A 6,803-nucleotide genomic window follows, 5' to 3' on the forward strand; every position below is an offset into this window, starting at 1 on the left:
TTCAAAGATAGACCACATGGTAGGACACAAAACAAGCTTCAACAAATTCAAGATAATTGAAATTATATCAAGCATCTTCTCAGATCACAATGGCTTAAAACTGGAAATTAACCTCAGGGAAAAAAAACTCAAAGACATTCAAACTCATGGAGAATGAATAACATGATACTAAATAATCAATGGGTTAACAATGACATCAAGGAAGAAATCAAAAACTTTCTAGAAACGAATGATAATGAACAGACAACAATCCAAAACCTATGGGATACAGTGAAAGCAGTCCTGAGAGGAAAGTTCATAGCAATACAGGCCTACCTAAAAAAGATAGAAGAATCTCTAATAAAAAATTTAACCCTACATCTAAAAGAACTAGAGGAAGAACAACAAACAAAGCCCAGAGTGAGTAGAAAGAAGGAAATCATCAAGATCAGGACAGAATTAAATGACATAGAGACTAAACAAACAATTCAAAAGATCAACAAAAGTAGGAGCTGGTTCTTTGAAAAGATAAACAAAATTGACAAGCCTTTAACCAAGATCATCAAGAAAAAAAGAGAGAGGACCCAAATAAATAAAATCAGAAATGAAAGAGGAGGAATCACAACCAATACCACAGAAATACAAAGGATTGTAAGAAATTATTACGAACAACTATATGGCAAGAAATTTGACAACATAGAGGAAATGGACAAATTTCTGGAAACACATTATCTTCCAAAACTGAATCAAGAAGAAGCAGAAAGCCTGAACAGACCAATAACAACTAGTGAAATTGAAGCAGTAATAAAAATTAAAAAAAACTCCTGGCACACAAAAGCCCTGGGCTGGATGGCTTCACGGTGAATTTTACAAAACATTTAGGAAAGAACTAACTCCTATCCTCCTCAGACTATTTTTAAAAATCCAAGAAGAGGGAAGACTCCCAAACTCTTTCTATGAAGCCAATATTACCCTAATTCCAAAACCAGGTCAAGACACAACAAAGAAAGAAAACTACCGGCCAGCGGTTTGTCGCCAAAGGAAAATGGCAGACCTGGAGGAGCAGTTGTCTGATGAGGAGAAGAAAAGATTTGGGGGATTCTCTTAAAGAATAGAGGAAACAGCCCTGGGCAGGTGGTTCAGTTGGTTGGAGCGGTGTCCCATACACCAAAAGGTTGCAAGTTTGATCCTCAGTCAGGACACACACCTAAGGTTGCAGGTTCAATCCCCAGTCATACATTTGTGGGGATTCTGATCCAAAGAAGGTTGAATAGAATCACAAACTACCAGGACAAGGCAGAGTCATTTTTGAGGAAGTCCATCACTTTCAGGTCTTCTAATTTGCTTCATCAAAGACTATTCCTCACTACTTAGCAAACTAATTTTATGTTTTAATTTCTGAATTGGCAAGGAGTTCTCTGTAGGCCAAGGAGTAGAGAAGAGTGGAGAAGGTTACCTAAACTTATGGAATTCATCTTCTTCCATTCCACTGACCACATCACAAGATTTTCCTGTTATTTGCTCAGTCACTGGGTAGAGTTGCCAGTAGCTCTGGAGGTTTTGCACTGTTTATCTACATAATCTCATAATTCAAAATCCTTATCATTTTCATCTGAAAAGTTTATTGATGTAGCTTGTACTTATTCTTAAATAATAATTCATATACTGTACTATGATTTTTAGAGCTCTCTTTTCAAGAGGTTTGCTTAGCCTCTAAATTTCAGGATTTGATTTGTAATTTTTTGTTGTTGTTGTTCTTATAAAGGAAACTAGATAGCCACACTTGTAAAATTCTACCTGAAATAAAAATAACGAAGATCTGTGAAAAAAGAAAAAAGAAAGAAAAATACCGGCCAATATCGCTGATGAACATAGGTGCTAAAATCCTCAACAAAATATTGGCAAACTGGATCCAGCAACACGTTAGAAAGATCATACACCACGATGAAGTGGGATCCATCCCAGGGATGCAAGGGTGGTTTAATATTCGCAAATCAATAAATGTAATACACCGCATAAACAAAATGAAAGACAAAAACCACATGATCATATCAATAGATGCAGAAAAATCATTTGATAAAGTACAACACCCATTTATGATGAAAACTCTCTGCAAAATGGGAATAGAGGGAGCATACCTCAATATAATAAGGGCCATCTAGAGAAACCTGAAGCCAACATCATACTCAATGGGCAAAAACTGAGAGCATTCCCCCTGAGGTCAGGACAAGACAAGGATGTCCACTCTCTCCGCTTCTATTCAACATAGTCTTGGAAGTTCTAGCCACAACAATCAGACAAGAAAGAGAAATAAAAGGCATCCAAATTGGAAAAGAGGAAGCAAAACTGTCATTATTTTCAGATGACATAATAGTGTACATAGAAAACCCTATAGACTCCACAAAAAAACTACACGACTTAATAAGTGAATTCGGCAAAATAGCAGGGTACAAAGTCAATATTCAGAAATGGAAGGCATTTCTGTACACCAACAATAAAATTTCAGAGATAGAAACTAAAAGAAAAATCCCATTTACCACAGCAACAAGAAAAATAAAGTACCTAGGAATAAACTTAATCAAGGAGGTTAAGACCTGTACTCAGAAAACTACATAACACTGAAGAAAAAAATTAAGGAATATACAAATAAATGGAAGCATATACCATGTTCATGGATGGGAAGAATCAACATCATTAAAATGTTCATACTACCCAAAGCAATTTATAGATTCAATGCAATCCCTATTAAAATACCAATGACATTTTTCACAGACCTAGAACAAATACTTCAAAAATTTATATGGAACCAAAAAAGAGCCTGCATAGCCACAACCATCTTGAGGAAGAAGAACTCAGTAGGAGGATTCACAATACCTGACATCAAATTATACTACAAGGCCATGGTAATCAAAACAGCCTGGTACTGGCATAAGAACAGATGTATAAATCAGTGGAACAGAATAGAGAGCCCAGAAATAAACCCAGGTCTATATGGTCAACTAATATTTGACAAAGGGGGAAGAAACATAAAATGGAGTGAGAAGAACCTCTTCAACAAATGGTGTTGGGAGAACTGGACAGTGGCCTGGAAGTGAAAAAGATTTTACTCTAATCAAAGACTGTCCTTTGACTATCCCAAAATTTTCCAAGCAGAATAAAAAATAACTTAGCCCATGTATCCATTCATTATGTAGATATTTCTTGAGCATTAACCATGTCCTTGGCTCTGTGGGAAGCACTGAGGACACATAGGTAAGCAAGGCAGACAGGGGACCACATGCTTAGGGCTAGGGGAGTGGGTCTCAAAGTGGGCTCCCAACCAGTGGCAGCAGCAACGCCTCTGTGAACTTGTTAGACATGCAAAATCTCAGTATGATCCAGGTCAGTTGAGTCAGAAACTAGTGTGCTCTGTCTGACCCACTCAAGTTTAGGACAGTGGTCTGGAGGGTTCCAGCTCTCATTCTTCTCTGTCCCTTCTCTTTTCTGGGCCTCAATTTCTTCATCATTTACTGTTCTATGATTTTGTGAGACTAATGACTTTTCATTCTGCTTTATTTCCTTTGTACAGAAAAACTCTGCTTTAGTTGGACTCTGAACCAGGTAAGCAACCTATGTCTGGATCGGTGGGAGAGAGGAATCTAAAATTGAAAAGGTCACACATACCCACAAAAACACACCCACATAAATACATGCACACATCATCGTCTTTGCAAGGCTTGCCAGAGAACAAAGGACAGGCACACACACATCCCATATACCTGGCATTAAGCTTCTGTTCTGATCTACACATGGTGAGATGGTAGAAAGATTAAATCAAAATGGGACAAGATGTATCAGGAAAGGTGTTCCGGATGAGGGCAGCTATGATCTGGGTTTAGAATTACACTCTTAGAACCATGGCCAGTTGCCCCTACTCCCTCAAAGGTGTCAGAAGGGGGGCAGCCAGTGAGGAAAGAAATGAAGAATGGATCCCACTCAAGACGGTTGTTCACTCTCTATCAGCTAAAATCCAGAGAAGCCACAGAGCTGTTGGAAGGAACTCTAATCCATGCACATATCTGAATTTATCACTTTGTGTCAATGTATGGGTACTAAAAGTCACAATATAGAGGGGCTGCAGAAGTTTTGGTTGTTAAAAAGTGGCCCTCAGACCCTGATGGTGTTTTATTTACTGAGGCAGAATGAATAATCTGGGGTGAGCCAGAAGCAGAATCTGAATGACCATAGCTGTGGACAGAGAGGGGAGCAGCTGTGCCCTCCAAGTCCCAGATACAGGAGGGGGACAGATGTTTTAGCAGCAAAAGGTTAGAGCAGGCAGCCCAGTTATGGGCATCAACCCTCCTCCAGAGGACAGAACAACAGAATGGGGGAGCAAGGACACTGGGACAGGCTTCTCAGGCTTTCACATGCCGCACCCATCACCTATGGACCTTGTTAAAAATACAGGTTCTAGTTCAGGTGGTCTGCATGAAGCCTGAGAGCCCATTTCTAACAAGTTCCCAGGTGCAGGTCCACATCAGTACTATACACGTTGTTATAATAATAGCACTGACAGGTAGGTGCCAGGGGGACATTTTAGGCCTTTCTTGAAGGAGATAACATGTCTGCTGACATCTGTGTCCCTTTTGGTTTCCCTACGGCTCACATCTCTCTAGACCCCAAGACATCCCAACCCAAGTTCCTCTCGTCTGAGGACCACCAGCGGGCTCAGTTCTCCTACAAGCGGCAGAACTCCCCAGACAACCCCCAGCATTTTGACAGGGCCACCTGTGTCCTGGCCCATGGTGGTTTCACAGGGGGAAGACACACCTGGGTGGTGAATGTAGACTTGGCCCACGGGGGGAGCTGCATCGTGGGCGTGGTCAGTGAGGACGTGCAGCGGAAGGGAGAGCTTCGGCTGCGGCCAGAGGAGGGGGTGTCAGCTATAAGGCTGGAATGGGGCTTCGTCTCAGCCCTGGGCTCTTTCCCCACACGGCTGTCCGTGAAGGAGAAGCCCCGACAGGTGCGGGTGTCTCTTGACTATGAGGTGGGCTGGGTGACCTTTATCAACGCTGTTACCCAGGAACCCATCTATACCTTCACTGCCTCCTTCATCCAGAAGGTGTACCCCTTCTTTGGACTCTGGGGCCGAGAATCCAGTTTCTCCGTGAGTTCCTAAGATGGTGAAGTTACCTTCCTCTAGGTACAGGGCTCAAAGAGAGGGCCATATGGACTTGACCCCTGGCTGGGTCACCTGGAAGACTTGAAACAGATAACACAGCTTTAGATGATATAAGAGTCAGAACTTCAGCAAGGACAAAATGGGATGACCTTCAATCTGCTGATAAAGCCCTTTGCTCAATGCCCAGTAGATGCTGAGGGTGTCCGGGGACTTGGACCACTACCAGCTGTCCTCATCACGATCCCCTCCAGTTCAGAATTAGCTGTGTAGAGCAAAAAACCAAACTCACTAGGTCTCAGCTTTCTTAACTTTAAAATGGCGTAATAATAGAAGCTACCTCATAGAGTTACCTAGATTGGGTGCCATAATGTGTGTAAAGCCCGTCAGTTGGCCAGGAGCTTCATGTACATTTACCTTAGAAGCTAATAGTTATTTTAAAGGACCCAGCCAGAAGACCTGGGTAACAGTCCCACCTTGTAATCAACAAAATATGTGATCTTAAGTAGGGCATCTCACCCCCTCTTCATTTTGTTTTCTTCCCAACATATTAGGGTTTATTTACTCATATCCTCATGATACATTTATTGTGTGCTAATTATGAACCAAGCAGTATGGTAACCATTAGTGACATGGAAATAAAAAGAAAATAAAAACTTGTCCCTTATTTGAAGGAGCTTGTGGGAAGAGACAGAGACATGAAGAGGAAATTATAGTATTAGGTAATGGGTGCTGTGATAGGGGTGTGACCTGGGTGTTAGAGAAGCTCAGAGGAGGAGCATAATCTATCTTGGAGAGCAGGAGTTGAGTTGGACATGGTTTTTTGGAAAGGATGAGTCTAAAAGACGGGTGTGGTGAATGGGGAAGAGGGGGAAGCATCTTAAGAAGAAGGAATGACAGAACCTTTAGGATGATCTAAAACCCACAGGAAGCTGGGTCATATCCATTGTCCTCATGAGCAGACATGCTGCCATCCCCACCCCTGATACCACTCAATGCCTCCCTCCTGCCAGTGGTGTCACTTCTGGCTGAGATGAAGATGCAGGGCCTCATTGCAGGGGGACAAGGGAGGCATGGCCATAAACCATAACCCGAGGACCACACTCAACCCTTGGGGAAAATCCTTTTCTTGATCTGTTGATCACCACATGAGATTGAAAAATGAGATGGGAAGAATGAAATTTTGGGAGCAGAAATAGTACCGTATTAACCCTTGAGCTGGGTAAAGAATCCCAGGTGGAGGCAGGGGAATGAATTCTACCTATGACCTTTAACCCAAAGAATAGAGGTTGGAGGTTTCTTTAGGACTGGACAAAAAATGACATCTGAAGGGTGAGATGGAAGAAGAGACTTGGGGATTTGGAGATGTGTGGATCCGGGTGAAGAGCTCTAGGAGAGATAGGATGCCATGTGGTATTGGGAGAGGCTGCAACCAAGTGTGGTGTGAAGAAGCTGAGTGAGTACTGGTGACTCCAGAAATTCCCCTGCCTGGTGCTGATTCTGGGACAGGTATGAGCACTAGTACATGGCTGCCTAGAATTTGGAAAATGATTTTAGTTGGCCCAAGGTGGAATTTTAAATCTTATGCACAATAAAAACAGTGTCTTAACACATTTTATTTTCTAATTCTTATTGGTGTTGTCTTTTATTTTGCTTAAACATCTTC

At 41.8% G+C, this 6,803-nt stretch overlaps 1 pseudogene; it reads left to right on the forward strand.

Moving 5' to 3' along the window:
* Positions 1–4,579: 4,579 nt before the first annotated feature.
* On the forward strand, positions 4,580–5,137 carry LOC150006680 (E3 ubiquitin-protein ligase TRIM10 pseudogene; annotated as a pseudogene).
* Positions 5,138–6,803: the final 1,666 nt, after the last annotated feature.

The sequence above is a fragment of the Furipterus horrens genome, unplaced genomic scaffold (genome assembly GCF_987537825.1).
Source record: "Furipterus horrens unplaced genomic scaffold, mFurHor1.1.pri manual_scaffold_6, whole genome shotgun sequence".
Lineage (NCBI taxonomy): Eukaryota > Metazoa > Chordata > Mammalia > Chiroptera > Furipteridae > Furipterus > Furipterus horrens.